This window comes from Eutrigla gurnardus (genome assembly GCF_963514095.1).
Source record: "Eutrigla gurnardus genome assembly, chromosome: 13".
Lineage (NCBI taxonomy): Eukaryota > Metazoa > Chordata > Actinopteri > Perciformes > Triglidae > Eutrigla > Eutrigla gurnardus.
The window spans coordinates 14,279,959-14,300,121 of record NC_139936.1 but is presented as its reverse complement, the minus strand read 5'-3'; the positions used below and the strand labels follow the sequence as shown (position 1 = coordinate 14,300,121).

At 39.4% G+C, this 20,163-nt stretch overlaps 1 protein-coding gene across 2 annotated transcripts in view; it reads left to right on the top strand.

The window, feature by feature from the left end:
* Positions 1-20,163, top strand: part of arl15a (ADP-ribosylation factor-like 15a) — a 95,306-nt gene that overhangs the window by 5,253 nt on the left and 69,890 nt on the right. The gene's annotated exons all lie outside the window — the stretch shown is intronic.

Genomic DNA, 20,163 nt, shown 5'->3' with positions numbered 1-20,163 from the left:
TGCACACACGCTGCCATCTGTTTGCTAGAGGACGGCAGAGACACGGGGCGTATCGTGTGTGCTCGATTTTAATACCGTTAGTTTTTAATTGAATTGTGTTTTCAACAGATACTGATCAAGCAACAGTGGCTGCTGCTTCACTGTTGCTTGGTGTCTGAATGGAGAGCGCTCTCTTTTTCATTCAAGTGGGTATTAACATAATATTAAGGTGGAACAGGTGGACATCAGTGCTGTCAGATGAAATGGAAACGTACCGAGAACGGGTTGTCTTTGTTTCTATCCTCAGTGAAGCAGCCTTTCGATCAAAGAGAGATTATGGTTGTTTTTTTTCTTCCCTGCTGCTCCTAGCAACTGGCTTGGTCAATGGTTGTAGTTCAGGCAGTCTTAAATTTAGTGCAGTTATCAATGGAGCCATTTGTCACAGAGTCCTGTTGTGGAAGTATTATTGAAGTATTTTAGTTTTTTATCACAGTGACATTTGTGGAAGTGTGAGAGTGGTTACAAATATTATATATAATTTTATTTATAAGTGATAATTATGTCATTATACACTTGTTGATACTGTACTGTGCAGTCTGAAAAGTTTAACTTTAAGGTATAATGTTTTTAAATTATTTGTACTGTGTTTTAAAAAGTTGTATATTAACCACAGCTGATGACTCAGGTTGGTTCCCTGTTATTCCCTGACCAGCTGGTGAAGCTTTGTCAGTAAACATCAACAGGCAGGCTTATTTGATATAGGACTGTTAAACAGTAAGCTAAGATATTGAAGGATTTTAAGGCTGATAATAACAACTAGAAAGGTGCATTCAGGAGTGCGGATCTCCACCAGGTGCGTCAGCAACGACCACTGCTGTATTGTTTGATTGAATGAATGCAACCCACAATTAACCTAACCTAACTAAACCCCCTGGCTAGACCAATAATGGGCTGTGAGGTGTTGTAAAACACACTTCAAACAAACAAAACAAAAAGCAGCAATGTATGCAGGCTATTGGCCTAAAGTCTTGTATAAAACACAACACACAATCTTGACATAAACGCTGAGTTGGTGGTCGATGATGCACTCCGCTGTGTTATGACTCGCGATTGAAGTGATTGAAGAGTCAGCAGTCAGTCAGTGGAAGTGCAAAACAGGCAACAAAAGGTGTTTTGACAAAGTGTGGAGTCACCACAAACACGAGAGGTCCTTGAAAATGTCCTTGGCAAACTATAGTGGACCTGTTGAATTAATGGGATGGTTAATATCTATCATTGCATTCCAGCTGTGGACCGCTTCAATTGAGGTCATTATCATTGCTTGTTGCCTCATCAGTCAGTAGGCCAACAGACATTGACGTCACTAGAGCCATGATGCTAATATGACAAAAATACTGATAATATGAAACATGAACTAGGTTGTTAATTGTAGCCCTAATTAGCAAGTAAGTAAGATATTTAAGTAAGGTTGATTTCCATGCATGTAAAATCAAGGTCAAAGATAACCGGAAGGGTGCTTAAAATTGGGATCATTATAATGCTACCATTGAGAAGTTCACAGGATTGGTAGCCCCGGCTGAGTCACCACAATATTCTGTGTGCAAAATCAAACCCTGACATGTGTGAAGCTGTGGGAGAGGAATAGGATGTGTTCCCAGTGCCGTTTTGTATAGATAGATTTGTATCACAGATCTGTGATACAAATCTATAACTTTGTTTTGATTAAGAAAACAAACTTCAAACTTCAGTTCCGCTGATGTTCCTGTATGCTGGCCTTATAGTTTACTCCATCACTCATTTCTCATCACATTAAACCGTATGCTTTGCAGTTCAAGCTTACTGTCCCACACTTCTTATGACTGGATGTAGTGTCTCTGTTTTAAACGCTTTGGACTATCCCATGTTCCCGCTAATTGTTCTCTGTAAAGTCACCCACTCACACTGTGCACACTGAACTGGCAGAAGTGACAGTGTGTTAAGCTTTTGCCAATGTCACACTACTTTTTCATCCCTTTGAACAAAGGTAATGTCAGTAATGCCTATCAAACTGTAGCGAAGGACAGGGCGGCATCATCTGTGCCAAGAACCTACTGTATCGTAGTCAATGCTTGTCCCATCCAATTCAATGCCATTCGCTGCTTGCTTTCTATACCCAAACAGTGTTACTTTGAAATCTCATTCACCACATTTAACTGGTAAGAGCTGAGGAGTAAGTGCTGCTGGCACACTTAAGTTTCATCCGTATCAGGATAGGTGACCATGTATTGTTGGTACCATAGCTACTGCTCTTTGGACCCTGTCTTGGCAGGTTGCTTTAACCATTAAGGGGTTTAAGTGATCATTTTAGGCACTTTGTGGTTGCCTCATTATGTTATTAATGGAGTGGAAAATGGCTGCTCTACTGATTTGCTGGCTGCAACCCCCGGGGTCCAGGCCCAGGCCACATCATTCAGACCAAGAGCCTTGAGGCTGGTTCGTGCTTAATTTGGAAAGAAACCCAGTTTGCACGCCATCTAAAAGCTGCAACAACATGGATGCTGGAGCAGCACCTCCATGCAGGACTGGTTTAACAAATTGGCTTGAGGTTTTTTTCCTTTGACAATGATGAGAGCTGAGGGCTGTAGGTTTTTTTGTTATTAAGATTTATTTCAGTAACTTGACAGGCATTACATTTTTGCAATATAACAATTTTATTAATAGAGATCAGTTAGACAGAAATATGTATCTATTTAACTTAATTTAACTTATAGTAGTAGTAGACTAGACCATGTAATGAACCAAGTTATGGGATTATAGGTTTTGAAAACAGTGATAAAGAACAGTGTTTCTCTCTCTGTACTTTTAAGTTGTGTTTTGTGCAGCTGCCACCATATTGGTAACACCTGCATCCTGTTTATCATGAAATCAACCATATTGGTACTATTAATTTTGTTTCAGAATCCTTTTGGTTTTGAACATAATTACAAAATGACTAAGTAACACAATGAATAACAAAATGCTTTACCAATATGCACTTGAATAATACTGTCCAAAATAGAATATACTGCCTGCTGTAGTTCAGATTACCAGTGTCTGTGTATCATGTTACTTGATCCATTTATCAGTCTCTTGTTAAAGGCTGCATTTGACTCCTGAGTAGGCAGAGTTCTGAGGATGTTTTGTTCCTTCTTTTGGATCCTTCATCTCCTAGGTTTCTGTGCTGTCACTGCATAGGACTTACCTTTTTTCTGTTACCACAGGCCAGATGAATGTTTCCACTTATCGCCTATTATGCTATTGGTTGTGGAGTTGCGATCTGCCATCATTCCCAGTCTCCTTTCTGTTTTTTCAAAGGTTGCCTTCAGGGTTTACATGAGGCCATGGTGTATAGCATACTGTATATATATATATATATATATATATATATATATATATATATATACATATATATATATACAGACACACACTGTATAATATATATATATATATATAATAATCCTCTGTGTTTCACTGAGGGCGGAGCTTTGCACTCACCATGTTTTGAGAGAGCCCTCGCTCCCAGTATTAACTGCTCTGTTTCTGTGAAAGTTAGCCTGAAAAACACACATGCTGGTTGAAATTTAACCGTGGTGTTCTGTTGGGAGATGCAGTAACTTAACACCAAGTAAGGGTAGAAGTGCTATGAGTTAGGGAAAGTCTACTTTTAATTTATGCAGTGATGAATGCTAGTAAATGCCGACGCATATGGCAGTAGTTTAGCGATGGAGACGTCACACATTTCCCATCATGCCTAATGCTAGAATGAATAGTTTTATTGAGTTTGCTGTTTTCTGTTCCAAAATGCAAATGTTACTTTTGGTAGTAAAATGAAAGTGTTAACAACGTGTGATGTGTCGGTTATTATATGGTGGCTTATGTTGGTAATTTGTGTTATAGTTTTGACCATTAGCGAAGTGGCCGTTACGTTTCTTGAGTCAATCTGTAGTTTTGTTGTGGTGATGAGGCATTAGGCCTCCATGTTGTGTAACATTAGGAATTCAGAGTGCCCTTAGTTGTGATGCATTTTTTTATTCCTGGTTATGAACTGTTGTTATCATAATCAATGTACTTTGCTGGACAAGCTATGTAATGACACAAATTCTGAACTACGCTTGCAGCACTTTCTATATCAGAATCTTTAAAATGTTATGTTTTTTGTAACTGCGCAAATCGGGCCAGCATATGCACCAATACAATATCTGTGATAGGCTAATATCGATAAATCGGTTGGGCTCTACTAGCAATCCTTTGCATCCTTATTTCTTTTAGCTGCAGCATAGTAACAGGATAACTCTTATACCACTGTTGTTATGCCTACTTGACTTTGAATACATAACTGCTAGACTTTGCAAAATGGCTTCAAAGTTCAAAAAGGCCCCACAGTGAGTTTACAAATTGAGAAAACAATGTGCTGTGCACTTTGTGCTGTGACGTAAAATTTCTGGTGAACAGTTTTCATTTGTAATGCAATATGCATGCAAAATTGCCAAAAGATGGGCACACTTTCATTTTTTATTTAAATGGTTATGGCATAGCTGTTCCCAGTTTGGTGGACTTTGGTGTGCTACCTCATCTCAAATAGGCATACCAGCAGCCAGACTGGTTATGTAAACATAACACAGTTTAAGTAAAGGACAATGTGGTTCATTATTACAGAATTATCCATGACAGGGTGAGCAGTTCACTGCTTGAATTCATTTCCCAATAATCCCCCACTCGATGTACATTATCCACTTATTACACGGCTACTTACTAAAGGAATCAATAATTTGACACAACATATTGACTGACAAATAGTTTAATTGATTAAAACATGGTCCTGTAATTGTGTTTTGAAATCAGAACTGCATCCATAGCAACTGTCTGTTATTCATAGTCTGCAATAAATAAATAATGGACCATAGAATAGAGTTGTCTTTAAATTGTAGAGGATTTAAGCATTGACTCAACATTTTTATTTGCAGTGTATATGGAAAGGAAGTCTTTTAAGATCACTGCTGTTTTTAGGGGAAATCCCAACAGCTCCCTCTTGAAACTGGTTTACTGTGATTGTTTGAAGATAAAAAAATAGTCATCCTGTTTTCAGGAAGATGTATTGTTAGCTCCCTCTAATTTTTTTTATTTCTCCGGAACTGTGTCTTAGTGAATCATAAAGCTACCTTGAGCTAGGACAGACCTTCAGAATTTAATGCAATAATAGGATTTTTTTAATATATTTTCGAAGCCCTTGGGACTCATAAATCTCAACGACTTGTCATAGAAAGGTTTTTGCACCGTAAATAAAGCCTTCTTCTCACAGCGTGAGAGCGGTATGGGTTTCGAACCTGCTTCCGTCCTTTTTGAAAGGCAGGATGGGAGCAGTCGTTGCCCTATCCTGGGCCATGAATATCCCACACTTCAAAATAACCACAGGACCATGGTGGGACGATGATTGAGAGATCAGCAAGGTTCACCCACCCACTATCCAGTATAGTTTCCTAAAACCTGGCTGCCAGTTCTCACTGGTTTGTTTTGTTGCGTCAAGGACATTTGGGAAGGAATTTGCCTCTGACTGTTTGGGAAACAACAAAGAATAACTTCCTGTTGGAGATGTATTGGCTGACGGAGCAGGGCGACGCCACGTTTGGCCTTTGTGTACTGTATACCAGGAACTTGGAGCAGATTTATTTTTCACAACCACATCCTTTCTATTGCACGTATTATGCAGTAGTCATGCTCATCAAGTCGTAGTACATTTTTTGGACTTTATGAATGATTGTTTTCAGAAGCACAGTTTCATTGAGTGAAGCTGCAGCCAGAATACCATTAGAATTCTTCATGGGACGTGAAAGCAGTAAAATTGGAAGTCACAGAGCAGGTTCAGGGGCAAGAAAAAATGTTTGGAGGTTAAACTGAGCGATTAACAACTGTTTTTCAAAATGTTTTTTAAGGGGACCCACTTTTAACAAATGACAAACCATTGTGACACAAATGACAATATAGGCCTTATCTATAAATAGTGAGAATTTGTGCCGAAATTAACCTTTCTGACCATTTTATTGCAACACCTTATATTAGACATAATCACAATTTTGTTATATGCATGCGTTATTGAATACATACACATGTTGAATACTGACCATCTGATTCTTTTCATTTCCTCTCATCAGTCTAACAAATAGAATGTGCACTAGCTTATGAGTTTCAGTGTTAAACAGTAGTTTTACAGTAAGTACCCACCTGCGGATCCCGACGTAATCTTTGGAAATGACTGATTTAGGTCGTAAAAGTAATGATTCAATAGGGGAAATTGGCAAAGGAGGCAAAGGAGCCAGGAAAAGACAAAATACAGTTCAGAGGGGAGTGTTGATAGAGGCAAGACAGAAACATGGAGGATGAGTGTTGTGTTAAAAGCATGTCGTGGTAAACTAATAGACACCCCTCACTGGGTTTAAGGCTGCAAAATTATGGAGGAAAAAAATCTGATTTTAACTTTTTTTAAGCACCCAGGCTGGATTGCTATCAAAATCGAATCTTGTCCATAACTCTGTCCAATACATGAACTACTTGTTTAAAACTATTACCTTTTTATGAGTTGTCATGTGTTTTGTTATTTGTCAGTACAAATGAACGCATCATAAACAATGAATATGCAATTTGCAATTTGTTTTAAGTCAGCAGGCCATTGTGGCAACCACAACCTAAGTAATTTGTTTAATTTGAATCTAGATTAGAAAAACAAACAAACAGTATATTACCTTTATCACTGCTTCAGAGAAACGGATAAGCGGCAGTTTAAAGATTGCCTTTCGATTTCAAACATCTAAAAACGCTTTATTTAAATACTGTCTGTGTAAGTGTATGTTATTCCACAAAAAAAGTAAAATTACTTGATTATATTGCTCAAAGGAAAAATGCAACTTCTCATCCTCCCCTGCCTGGACTATATCCATATGCAAATATTTTTAATTTTAGAGGAAACTTTATTATTTGTGTGCAATCAAAATCACACAATCGAGTCACGATCGAATAAAAAACATGTTTTTTCCCCTTTTATGGCACATAATCATTTATCTGTTAATAAATTTGCACGAATCGGCCCCGCTGTCCTATATTTTCAGACGCCTCCCTTAAAATGCCCTCAAGTCTGAAACCTCTGCCGGGAGGCTTTTGTTGTGAGATGCCTTTTAAACGTCTTTCTGTTATACAATAGTCTTTGTCCTCTTTGACATGATAAGAACCCAAATTCACACTGAGCCCAGAGGCTGAACCATTTAATATGCTTATCCGCAAGACATTGTAATACATGAGTGGGCTACAAATTCCAAACCAGAGGACCTTATTCTTTTTTTACTCTCAGTCTTTTTGACTACCAGTCATTGTTGACCCCCATACCAAATAAATTCAGTAAATATTTTTTTTCTGAAAGTATATCCTGTTCCTCAAAATTGTCTTTTTTTCATAATAATTATTCTATTCAATTCAGGTTTTGTTCAACAAATTACTTATGTAATAACTTATTTTATTATTTATGTCTCTTGTTACCAGTGATATATTATGTCATATAATGTTAACTGCGTTAGTTGATTTTCTTTCTCAGAATTATAATTGACAATCAGGCTCCAAACTCACTTTTTTCACCATCCAGAAGCAATTTAAACCGTCAGAAAAATGTAAATCTTAGCCTTTTATTTAGATTTTTTTACAATGATTAGGACATGAATTATTGTATTTTAATTGAAATACTTCATTCATATAACATCAGCTCCTTAGAGTTTGTATTGGAAAGTTGAACAGAGGAAAACAAGCGACTCCTGCATGGTCTCTGCAGCCCACCCTCTGGTAAAACAGCGCTTCTACAGGCTGTTCAGATTCAGCTCCTGTTGTAACGTAACGAAAGGAGTCATTTGCATAGACCGAACTCCTCTGCACGATGATAGGAGATATCTGAGAGGAGGCGTTTCGCAACACAGCGGGGAGAGGGGGAGAGGGGGAGATCGCAGCTCGACTTACGGGTTGTGGCGTTGGGTGATCCAGCTGGTGCTCCGTGAATAAATCCCGGTGCGGGTGAAGCTAGAGACAATCCTCCTGGTCTGGTGCGTCATCAATGCTGCCTCCGTTCGGACGGAACTCGGGGGCGTGTGTCCGACAGAGCGGTGTGCAAGACAGTCCGGGTCTGGTCTCTTGCATTTCGTTTTTAATGACAATGTGCCGGCTACGGTTGGCTAGCTTGTATGTGTGTGCTAACCACATCAATTAACCTATCCCCATCCTGCATGTCTTTGGACTGTGAACCGGAGAGAACCCACGCTTACACAGCCTTTTCACCAATAATCGATATAAATGCATTAAATCTTATGAATCGCGATTCTTAATTGTGATTAATGTTTAAGACTCTCTCCCCTGCCAGCATGTAGCCTATTGAAATATGTTCAAAATAACTGAGCAAAAAGGACTACTTTTTTATAGAATAAATATGTTTAGTAAGTAATTGTGTTGTCTGTTTATTTTTTCACCTTTCAGAAGAATACAGATAGTCTCACTCGCATTATTGCATATTTATTTCATGGATAGAATTTTGGTTAAAAGTTATTGAATCGAATCGTGGTTTACAGAATCGAATCGAATCGTTACCAAAAAAAAAAAATTGTCCTTGAATCGAATCGCCAACTTCCTAATCGTTAATCGAATCGCTGTGAAGCCAAAGATTCACACCCCTAGTAAGAGTAGTTCACTAAAGTACAACCTAAAATGGCAATTTCAAGTAAAAATGACTTCATGTTGGTTTTTGGGTAGACTTCCAAGATACTTTTTTTTTTGTACATCTCCAGATGTTAGACCTAGCCTGAATGAGCTATTGAGCCATCTTGGCCCCCACCAGCCTGATCCTGATATAAAAGCCAACTTCGGTGAGTTTTCGCGCATGTTAAGCCCCTCAAAAAAGGGTAAATAATAATAATTCCTGCAGTTCAATAGGGCCCCAATAACCTTATTAACACTCATTCTATCACCTAACTCTAAACCTCTGCAGGTGTTTATCCGCTTGACGTAAAATGCATGCAATTCATATATTCTGTCATTTGGGTTTTAGGACATATATGGGCCCATCAAAGGCAAAAAATACTTGCATACAGGATTGGAATGAAACCACAAAGCCCGAAACATGAAAACCTAATAGCCGACAAAGCTCCAAACAACACATTGATGCTCAGAATATATATATATACAGTATAATATATATATATATATATATACACACACACACACACACACACACACACACACACACACACACACACACACACACACACACACACACACACACACACACACATACAAGTTTCCACATGTTTGACAGTGACTGTCAGATTCGGTGCAGTCTCGGAGGGACTCCTAATTATGACAATGGAACTGGTGCAGATCATGCTCCAATTACTATTTATGACAGCTCTATTTTGCAGCATCCCCCTCTATTACACAAGAAAAAAATCAACTTATGTACTTTTTAAAATGAGTTTTTGTAGAAATGCAGCTGTGTAACTCCACAGTTGTTGAACCAGAGCGTCTGTATTTGTTAACTTTCTGGCCTGTGAGATGAAAATATTATACAATACTCTGTGACTGCAAAACATGTTGTGCCTACTGAAGCCTGTTCCCGCCCCCGGATGTAATCCTTTTTGAGGGAGATGGACCCAATCCCATAAAAAGGGTTTCCATCTCCAATTTTTTTTCAATGAGTGCAGATATTTTTGTCCTCATGTGTAGGAAGTGTGACGGAAAGATTTGCACAAACCTACATTCAATCATTTGCGTCCTTCTTGATGTATATTTAACTCGAAGTTAAAAATAAACCCTCAATCCTCCATTAATGATTATGGACTAATGCTCAGTTTTGTCTGCACTAGTTTTGTCTGTGTTTGGAAAACTGTTAGCCACTGAAAGTTGACAATGAATGTCAATTTTAGGCAAGGCAAGACAACTTTATTTGTAAAGCACCTTTCATACACAAGGCAGACTTAAAGTGCTTCACATCATAACATGTCATACAATAAAGTGAAAACATTTTAGACTGTTTAAGTTTTGGGTGCTCATGTTAAGCCAACATTCCAAAATTGGCAAATTTACATTAAAGTATTAAACAAAGTAACATTGATACTGAAATTCATGTATCATTTCAATACTAGTATATACAAAAAATGATTCCCAGCCATACCAGTGACAGGTGGGTAGAGTAGCCAAAATCTCAAGTACTTTTACTTAGCAAAAGAAGGTAATCAAGTAAAAGTAAAAAGTAGTCACCAAAATAACTCTTTGAGTAAGAGTGAAAACTTTTTTTGAACACTGGCACACTGAATATGACATTATTTCAACCATGATGAGCTTCCTCAAGCAAAGTTATAGAATTAAACATACAGTCTGTATTTATTTGTGATGAAATAAGTGTCTTGATTAGATAACCTGTCACATATACACCAGATAATAGTCCCTGCCTGTATCTCTGTGTGATCAAAAAATATAACATTAATATTACACTCTATTAAGTACACGAATTGGTCAAAATAATTGTTTTCCCATTTTTTAAATGATTCCTTGTCTCCTGTTTTATTTAAAAATAAATCAGCATAATTGGGTAAACAGGTCAGTACAATATACATACATTTTGTAAACATATTTAATCTATATTTACTGTTTACAGCAACCACGCTGGAAGTCAAAAAGACGATGGCTGCGTAGCGGTGGATCTGGGGGTACTGCTCTTGTATTACTGCTGAAGTAATTACAGCATAGGTTGACTCAGCTCAGATCATGACTATTTTTCCATAATCTGTTATGGTTTTGTGGTTGCAAGATAACATAGCTTTGCTGATGTAGGATCAGTTCTCCGACCAAAAGGGCATTTAAACCTTGCAAACTTGTTTCATCCGGGATCAGGTCGATCTGGATTTCCTAACAAGCGTCCGATGTGCTTCCCAGCAGTGTTATTGAAGTGAGGAAATGATTGTGGGTCAATCCCAATGTCCCCCCTAAAGCCTTAAATCCTGAACCCTCAGGAAGTTAACTGACATCCCCTGGTGGTTGAGCGTGAGAGACTGTGAGGGCTTGAAATGGTAAATACAAATGGGACAGCACTTGACATATCATGTTACTTTGATGACACAAAAACACATTATCTAAAAGTGTGGGTTTTTATTTTATATTTTTTACAGCCTGATTTGAACATCTTCCAGGCTCTTATCATCCCAGACGAGACATTTTATGTTCTATATTAAATTTGTAGTGTTAATGTTTCTGTGTAAAAGTAATATGCCACACATGCTATCCTATTGGTTTTGTTCTTAAAAAAAATAATAATCTTGGCTTCCCTTGGCAACCCCATGTTCTACAACGCAACGCTATGAACTGTGGGTAATTCCCTCAGGTAAAGTCAGTATCGATGCTCAAAAAGTCAGTCCAAGGACTTAACGGGAACACATTAAAGTCAGTGAGTCCAGTGTGGATATTGAGATTGGGCCTGTGTTTGGACATGCTTGTTGAGTGGGCTGCAGATTTGAAGAAGGGGTAATGGCGCCCTCTGTTGTTCTTGAATACACACTGTTGTGATTGACATAGATAATCATGGGAAGTTGTTTTTTTGACTTGTTGAGGTCATCTATATTATGTATCTTTTACCCCAGACCACTCCCTTTTAAACTTTGTATAGAAATTGTTTGTTCTATGCAGGGAAATCTAGGACATAGGCAGATATTGGCGACGTGATAATGATCAATGAGTCCACAGTTACAAAGGTGGTGATAAAGACAAGTCATATTTAATGTCTTTTGTTTTGTTTTTGCTTTTGTGTCATCTGACAGTCCTCACATGTCAACTATGTGTGAATTTTCAAAAGATCGCAAGGCAGATGAGTTACGAGAAGGAAAATGTTCCATCCCAGAATCGAGTAATCGAGAATCGAGAGCAATGTTTTAAGGCTATCATGCGGGTTTTCAAAGTTAATGCAGCATTTTATAGTGAGATATTGAAACAAAGCACAAAACAGTGCAACAGAGGCAAACGGCAACAATGCAACATTAAAATGTCAGAAATCTGACTAAAAAACAAGTCTATAAAAGTCTGTCTTGAAGTGATTAAATGGGATGCTGTGATGCTTTCCACAGAGCAACAGCGGTTGCAACTCACCTCCCTGGAATTCAACACTTGTTTAGAGGCACGCTTTAAAGATGCTTGCTTAACGTGAATTGTATGCTCCCAGGATGTTACCACAAAGCTGAGCTAATAAAAGAGCTTAGGGCTCGTAAAATATTCACATCCATTTAACTCCTCGGCTAATACCCCCAGAGGCATAGGCGGAAGAAACACAACTTGGACCTTGAACAGTTAGAAAACGATTGGCCTGATGAGTCATTTTTGGCCTATTTACTTAGAGATCATGTTCAGAGAAAGCCAAAAGATGTCTTCATTCCGGAATATCCAAAATTGTATTGACTTGGTGTCATTTGACTCTGTTATTGCTCTGCGTAATTGTGTAAACGGGAGGAAATATGAGGCAACTTCAAAAATCGGCACACTCATTTGTGCAAACACACTCTCTCTCTTGATATTCCTGTTTTCCTGAATGATAATTTCTCTTTTCTTTTATGTGATTAGACAAATTCAGGAGTGCTTTTATGAGACAATATGTCTTCCAAAATGACTGGATCTGCTGCTCACAGAACTCTTATGGGATGAAGGCTAGCACAGAGTGTACATTTGGTCTAGCTCATCTGTCAGAGAGCTTGAGATTTTCCTTCCTGCAGAAAAGTCTCATATCCCAATGGACAGCATGACAGCATTCCAACACGGAATGCTGTACGGTAGACAATTGAATGGATGCTTCCGCAATATTGTCCAGCATGCTGTCCTTTTACTTTTGATGTGTTAAAGTGTGTGCTACTGTTAACCAGTCACTTTTTACAACTAGGGCTGCAACTAATAATTGTTTTCAGCATTAATTGATCTATCAGTTATTTCATGATTAATTGTTTAGTGAAAAAAGATGTGAGGGATGCCTTCAAACTGTGTGTGGTTTGTACCCCCCCCAGAAATATAGTTTCTAATAACGGGAAAACATTTGTGTTTGTTCTGTCGGGAACGGCGTAGAACTAATGCAGAGATTCAAATTTCAGTAATGAATTCTGTTTAATTGCTCTTGTGTCACATTCAGTCCATAAAATTCACTCATGCGTCCTCTGGGTGGAGCCATGTAGTCACTGATGAGCTCAGCTGCAGATTTACCACAAACCGTGTTCTGATCATCTCTCCTAAAAACAAACTATTGTTAAGGAGCGTGTCATGTACGTGTCATTAATGCACTGCATTCTTTGTAGCTGACATTAGCCTTTTGGATGACTTATTGGTGTTATATGAGCATAGACAGTATAAGTAATGGTTAAAGGCCTGATAGGCACCATACAAAGCAAATCATGTGCTATTGTATTCAAGGGGTCGATGTCACTATACCCTGTGAGGGAAATTCCATATGTCTTTTTGATAGATATTTTACATCACATGCATAGCTGTGGTTTGTTTTAAGAGGCACGGTCATAAGAGGATGTATGTAAAACCTTTTGGGCAGGAAAGGGCAAACTAAAAGCAGTGAACTGTTTGTGGTATTTGAGGCATAATATAATAGCCTGCACAAGCCACATCAAAGAAGTGCAAAGTTTCCTCTCGGGTTTGATCTGCTGAAAGATCAGTGTCTTTCGCCGTGGCCTGTTTATTGTGTGCAATCATTTTTCACTCTCGTAAACCAAAGTGAAAGGGGCCAAATACATATAAAATAATGTCAAAACCCTCTATGTCATCGATGATTACACACTGGAAGTATTTGACTGAATGGTTTTAATATCGTGCCCTCTGTTTCTGTTCCTGATACACTTTTTTTTTCATAAAAAAACCCAGATTCACTTTTCATGCACTAGGCCTTGATAACAGTTTATAGCTTAATTTTTTTTCTTTTCTCCAAGGCTCAACATCATTTAAAGGATTATTTCAAATCTCCGGAATCAACGCCGTACCATCTTTTCACAGCAGCAGGTTACCATCAAGTGCTTTCTTTCAAGTTAGTTTCCCTAGATCTCTCTCACACTTTCTGACATGCAGTCATGTCCCCCCATCCTACGTGTTCATTCACAACTGTTAGGCTGGATGCTCCCCCTCTCCCTAGGAAGGGCTTAGGCTACTTCTGAATCAGGTTGCACTGTGCAGTGTCACAGGTAGGCCTGTGATTGATCATGGCACAGTTTGGCCCCCATCAGTTCTTTCCTGTCTTTGACTTAATAAACGTTTCCCTCTGTGCTTTTATGAAAACTCCTTTCCGTAATACTGCCATACACACATCTATCCATCAGCCATGGCTCTTACTCACTCTCTCTCTCTCTGTCTCTCTCCTTCCGGTAAAGTATGATTTCTCTCCTTTCCTTTGTGGATTGCAGCAGGCTGTTGAACATTCTCACATGGTGTTAATCTCTCTTCTGTGTAATTATTTATTTTAGTCATTCACCACAATTATTGTTTGCACAATTACGTTATACGTACGCGTTTATCCGACTGAGTCATCCGCGGTGGATCTTTCATGTCGTTTATTTGCCACTTTGTATGTCACTAGAATAAAAATGTGGATAAATGTAGTGAGAAGATGCGCATTGCTTGTTTTACTCTGCTGTGATGCTGTCTTCATCGTGATCGACAGTGAGAATGTTTGGCCATCCAGTAGGTGTCAGGATAATGCAGAGCAAGCGGGCTTTGGAGACCGACAGCAGTCCCTGAATGATATTGGTTTTACTCCTGGCCATTTTCCAACCTTTTCATACCTCATAGTTTACACTCCTATATTTCTATAGGTAATTAAGTTGTGTGAGGCAGTTAGCCGAGTTATATTATAGCATCATGGAGGTTTATGCTTATTCCTGCAAAGACGGAGGACAGGCCTTTATGATGTGATACGTCCCCTTTGTCCCCTTTGAAGTAAGGACATGTGGAGTACTTTGGCTTTAGGCAAACGCTCCCTGTGTGGGATTTAGTCGTACATTTTGTATAGTGGTAGCCTACACACACACACACGTGTCTCTGGTTCGGCCTACAGCCCTTTCTATCTCCACCATCTTTCACACACATGTACACTGGACTTCCAAAGTGACACATGTTTTGCGGTGTTGGCTGCTCTCTACTCCAGAACATTGGATTTGAAATGAACAATGACTATGATCTTAAGCAGCTTTGATTTGAGGGTGTTTATGGGCACATCACTGTAGCAATCATGGCCCTTTGTCATATGCACTTCCCCAATTCTAGGTGTTGTGGGAATCACTAGTCAAGGATTCTTCTCAAAGATGAATACAGAAGAACCGTGGAGCCTCAGTTGTCCTTACTTGAGTATATAGTTGAATACAAATATCTGCAGAGGAGCGTTTTGTACAGTATGGTTGTGTAGACACATTCAGATACCAAATGCTCCCAGAGACATAGTGATCTCGTGTCTTATACAGGGAACCTTATCTGCTAAGGTGCCTGAACAATAAAACAACCCTTTGTACAACCAAGAAAAGAACAAACAGCCAGCCCAGTAGTCATCATGTCAACATATCTAAACATATATTATATTTTTCTCCAACACTAGGGCACATACAATAGTTTGACAAGTTAACAGAAACATAAAGTTGTTATTTAATGTTTTGGTTACATATTCTTTGTAGACACATCCCTGGTGATGATCAGTGTCCTGATGCATTGTCCGGTATTTGGTGAACTAAAGGGCTACATGTTTGACACTACGCACCCTGTCAAAACTCTTAAGCTAAAGTCAGATCTGTAGCCTCAATGACACTGTTTTATTTCAAGGTCTGGTGTGCTGAAGTCCTGAGCCAAAACATTGATAAACATGTCACAGTCCTAATACTTCCTGACTGCACTGCATACACACCTACGGGTCAGCTAGGACCCTTTCTGTCCCCTGGCCAATGATCAGTCCTCCCTCTGCTAGTTGCATATGGATACGCACTGTATAACACCTGTATACAAGCACATGTTTCACATTTATTTTGGAATTGGCTGCGTAAGCATATCTGGATGATCTAAATGAAAACCAACGACACAGGCATCATCACTCATTAGAGCATCTGCGGTACCGTGATCCAGGGGTAGAGCGCTGCGGGGTTATGGGGTCATTGCAGATGTTTATGCTTGTATCAAAGGAACACATGACACCTGTATCACATGGTGAAGGAACAGAGCCCAGCTCCCAGAGCTTGACTTGGGTGGGTTTGGACCACTGGAGGCTGCAATCTGGTTCTGATTTACTATTACATATTGTGCTTTGAGACTGTTGTTTTTGAAAAAGTTTTCTTTGTAGTGGTGGTGCTGGGGGGGTTAAGAAAATAAGATAACAAACAAGAGAGTGTTTCGAAAAGCAAATGTGGTGTGTAAACAGTTCCCGGGGTGGCATATGATTGGATTCCAGGCACAACAGAGGCCATTTTATCTAGCCACCCCTCAAACCCCAAACAACCCTATCTCTACACAATTAGTGGGAGGTGAACGGGTTTAGATGGAGGGTTGAGGGGGCGCTGGTTGAAATTGGCGCCCATAACAGTTACCCTACAATGGAGAGGACCTCTCAAACAGTGGTTAGACAATGTACCTGAACCAAACAGCAGGCAGAGATCGAGGCCAGGGAGATTGACACAAACTAGCGACGACGGGGTGAGAAGAGGTAGGTGAAAGTAGATTTGGGGTTTCTGAGGATGGGCCCACAAAGAATCCGCCAGTCACAACTGAGGGGCCCAAAGCGTGTGATTATTAATTACTGATGGCTTCCCAGCCTTTGAAAAACAGGGGGCCGCAGACATCAGATGTGTGGAAGAGGCAGAGGAGCGAAAGGCCTGTCATTAACCATCACAGAAACAATGCTCGAATTTGGCTGTCATGCATTTTTGCCTAATTGACTGTTTTGATGCAGGGTTTTTTTCCTCCACTTTGTTTTTGTGGGGGCACTGATGCCCCCCACTCCCCAGTCTTGATGAGGAGAACTTGGTGGGCTTTCAGCTGCACCCAGCAAGAACCTTCCGGAGGTTCTTTGATGGCAAGAAAAGCCACTGGAGACCTCAGGGGCCTCATTGGCCTCCATTTATGTATCGGCACCATAACGCCATTTTTGATTCCTGACAAGAAATGAGTTAGGAGGAAAAGTAACGTATGAAAGGCATACAGTGTGTGTGTAAGTGAATGTATGTGCTATATGGGTTGTGTGTGTGCAGGGTGGTACTTTTTGTGAGTGTGTGTGTGAGGCTACAATGAAAAGGGGGAGGCCAGGCACCCAGAAACCACATGAGGGGTCTCCTAGTTTGCATAATTAACTGTTGACACTAACTGTGCTTAATGAAGGCCTATTGAAGTCATTGACCCTTTTACACAGCCAGCCCCTGGGAATGAGACAGAGGCTCCTCCGGCAAAGGTTAAAACAATGTGTCTGGTTAACTTCCGACAAACGTGCCGAAACACGCAAAGCCTCAAAGATTCAAATGCCACGGGAGAGGTCGTGGCACGCAATGCCCTGTGATTTCCCAGACCTGATGTTTGGCCTTGGCATCTAATCCCTCATTCTTTGTGTTATTACTATACAGAATTTGCTCAATCACCGATTTTCTGTAATACACCAGCAGAAGTTGCATAACAGTATCAGATGATTTCAGATCTCTACTCTGTTCCAAAGAGCATTTAACATATTTTTTTCAATCCTGTGGACATGTTTGCACAAAAGATTGTCAGTAATAATCATCTCACAGAATGTAGTGTTTTTTTGAAAGAATGTTCCTCATACATACAGTAAGTGGGAAGGTCCCACTTAGGTAGTCTAACAATACAATATCTATGATGGGGGACATGACTCACTATACACATATACAATATGTCATGTAGATTTGTGCAGAGTTGTTTTGACCCTCCACCATGTTAAAAATGTAATGCAAGTCCATATTTAACAAAAAAGAGGCCTTCCGTGATTTTGCTTAAATTTCTATATTATTGATAGTGTTGTTTGTGGGAAGCATGTCGTATTTGGTTTACATGCGTAAGTCTATTTATTAGAGAAGGGTGGCACCAGCCACTTTGCGGCCATTAAAATGCCAGAAATCAAGTGAAAGCCAACAGTGTGTAGGTGTGTGTGGTTTGAGAGGGCTGTGGCCAGTTCCTCTGTTGTGGAAAACACACTTTAACACTGACAGACCACTTAGCATAAGGCTGTGATCCCTTTTATACAGCCTTGTAAATAGGCTCATTCACTGCTTAGTATTTTTGTTGAAGAAGTAGTAAAACCGGAGACATTTGCACTGTAATTTCAAGGATGAATAATCGATTTGTTTTTGATGTTTTTGAGCTGAAATGAAACTAGTTGAAAGAAAATGTTTTGTCTAAAAAGATTTATGAAAGTAATGACTTTTATGAAGTGTAGTTATATGGGTGATGATCATCACTGTAAATATAGCAACATAATGTAGCACATATCTCCACCTTAGTAAATGGAGGAGAGTTCGATTGTTTACATATGACCACAAACATTAAATAAAAAAGGTCCCGTGCATGTGGTGAAATGTGTCATTGTAGTGTCTAAAGGTGTGTTCACACCAGTAACGGGAAGTTAGTGTTTTTGCCTTGCATTACAGTTGCATTTATTCGCGTCCATGATTAACACTTTGTACATGTTGTGGAAATCCCAGATACACCGGGTAATGAAACATCGTTTGAGTCCCGTCTGAGTTCATCACATCACCCAGAGGTGCTCAGTGAACGTCAGCTGGTTTACTACAGCGATATGAAACCCAAATAAATAGTTTTGTTGTGATTTAATTGCAATAAATGGATAAAAAGGATCCCAAAATAACTACATCTTGAAGGCAATGTGTAAAAAGTCCAAAGTCATGGTTTGTTAGGTCTGTCTGCCAGATGATAAGCAAATCACTTTCAAAATCATGTTTTCTGATTTTTGGATCGATTGGAGGTAGGTTGTGCTTGTGATTGTCAATGTTTTGGCAGTACATTTTAACAATGCATTGCGCCGTCTCTAGTCTCAAAATGACGTATGGTACCAAAAGCCACTCCAGTACCTCTCAGTAGTTGTTTCGCCATATGCAAAAGTGTTTTAGCTGTTTTAGTGACGGTCACAGTTTCCCACAGATAAAAGGAAATCTGCTCACAAGTGGTCACTCATGCATTGGAGACGCATTCTAGTGCCAGGTGTGAACAGGAATCTGCCTCAACTGGACACGCTCCATCTGGATACGAGACCATGAAGTGGTCTTCCTGACCTGAGAGGACATACTGTAACAGTTGCATACACATAGTCTCACCTAACTGTATAACTGTATGTCTCTGGAACACCTGTGAAATATTATGGAAATGATAGGCACAGTAAAAAAAAGACAAAAAAAAATACATTTTGTCACAATTGAAAGCAGATTATAAAACACCAGCATATTTGAGGTTGCAATAAGGAGACAAAAGCCATCTGTTAGAAGAAGTTGTCAAACGCCACATGATCCATCTGTCTTTGGTGTGTTATGACTAATTTCTTCTGATGCTGCTGGAACCTCTGGGTGCTCCTTTAACGTCTAACAATACTCAAGGGTCATGACGCTTCCCTTCCTGAAATTGTCCCCCTGTTCTCTTCTTGGCGTCACAGTTTGTGGTTCCTATTAATGGCTTTTCCATTTTGTTCTTAAAAGCCTCCAGAGGCCTATCCACCATAGATTGTCATAGATTGCCAAAAAAAAAAAATCTTTTCTCTTCTCCTCTTAATCTGCCACAGTTTGACGCGTTCGACGAGGTCATTGGGGGTGTTATGAATGATCTTTGTTGCCTGGCCTTGTTTGTATGATGTGATGTGAGGAATAGTTCAGTGTATTAAAGAATCAAAGATTTTCCGTATCCTGTGAGAATCTATTGAAAAGGCTCTTCCAGTTTGTCGCCCCCACTCGTCAACCTAATTCTCAGCTACCGCACAATGTATAAAAACAGATTTATTGTTCAGTTGGTCCCCATCAGGTTTTTTTTTGTCTCAAAGGGGCCTAGCAATAGTTGATGGGGAGGGGTCTTTCACATTTAATGGCAATGTCCTTAAGCTTGAAACTTTCCCACACTTGTTTCAGGGAGGATGGG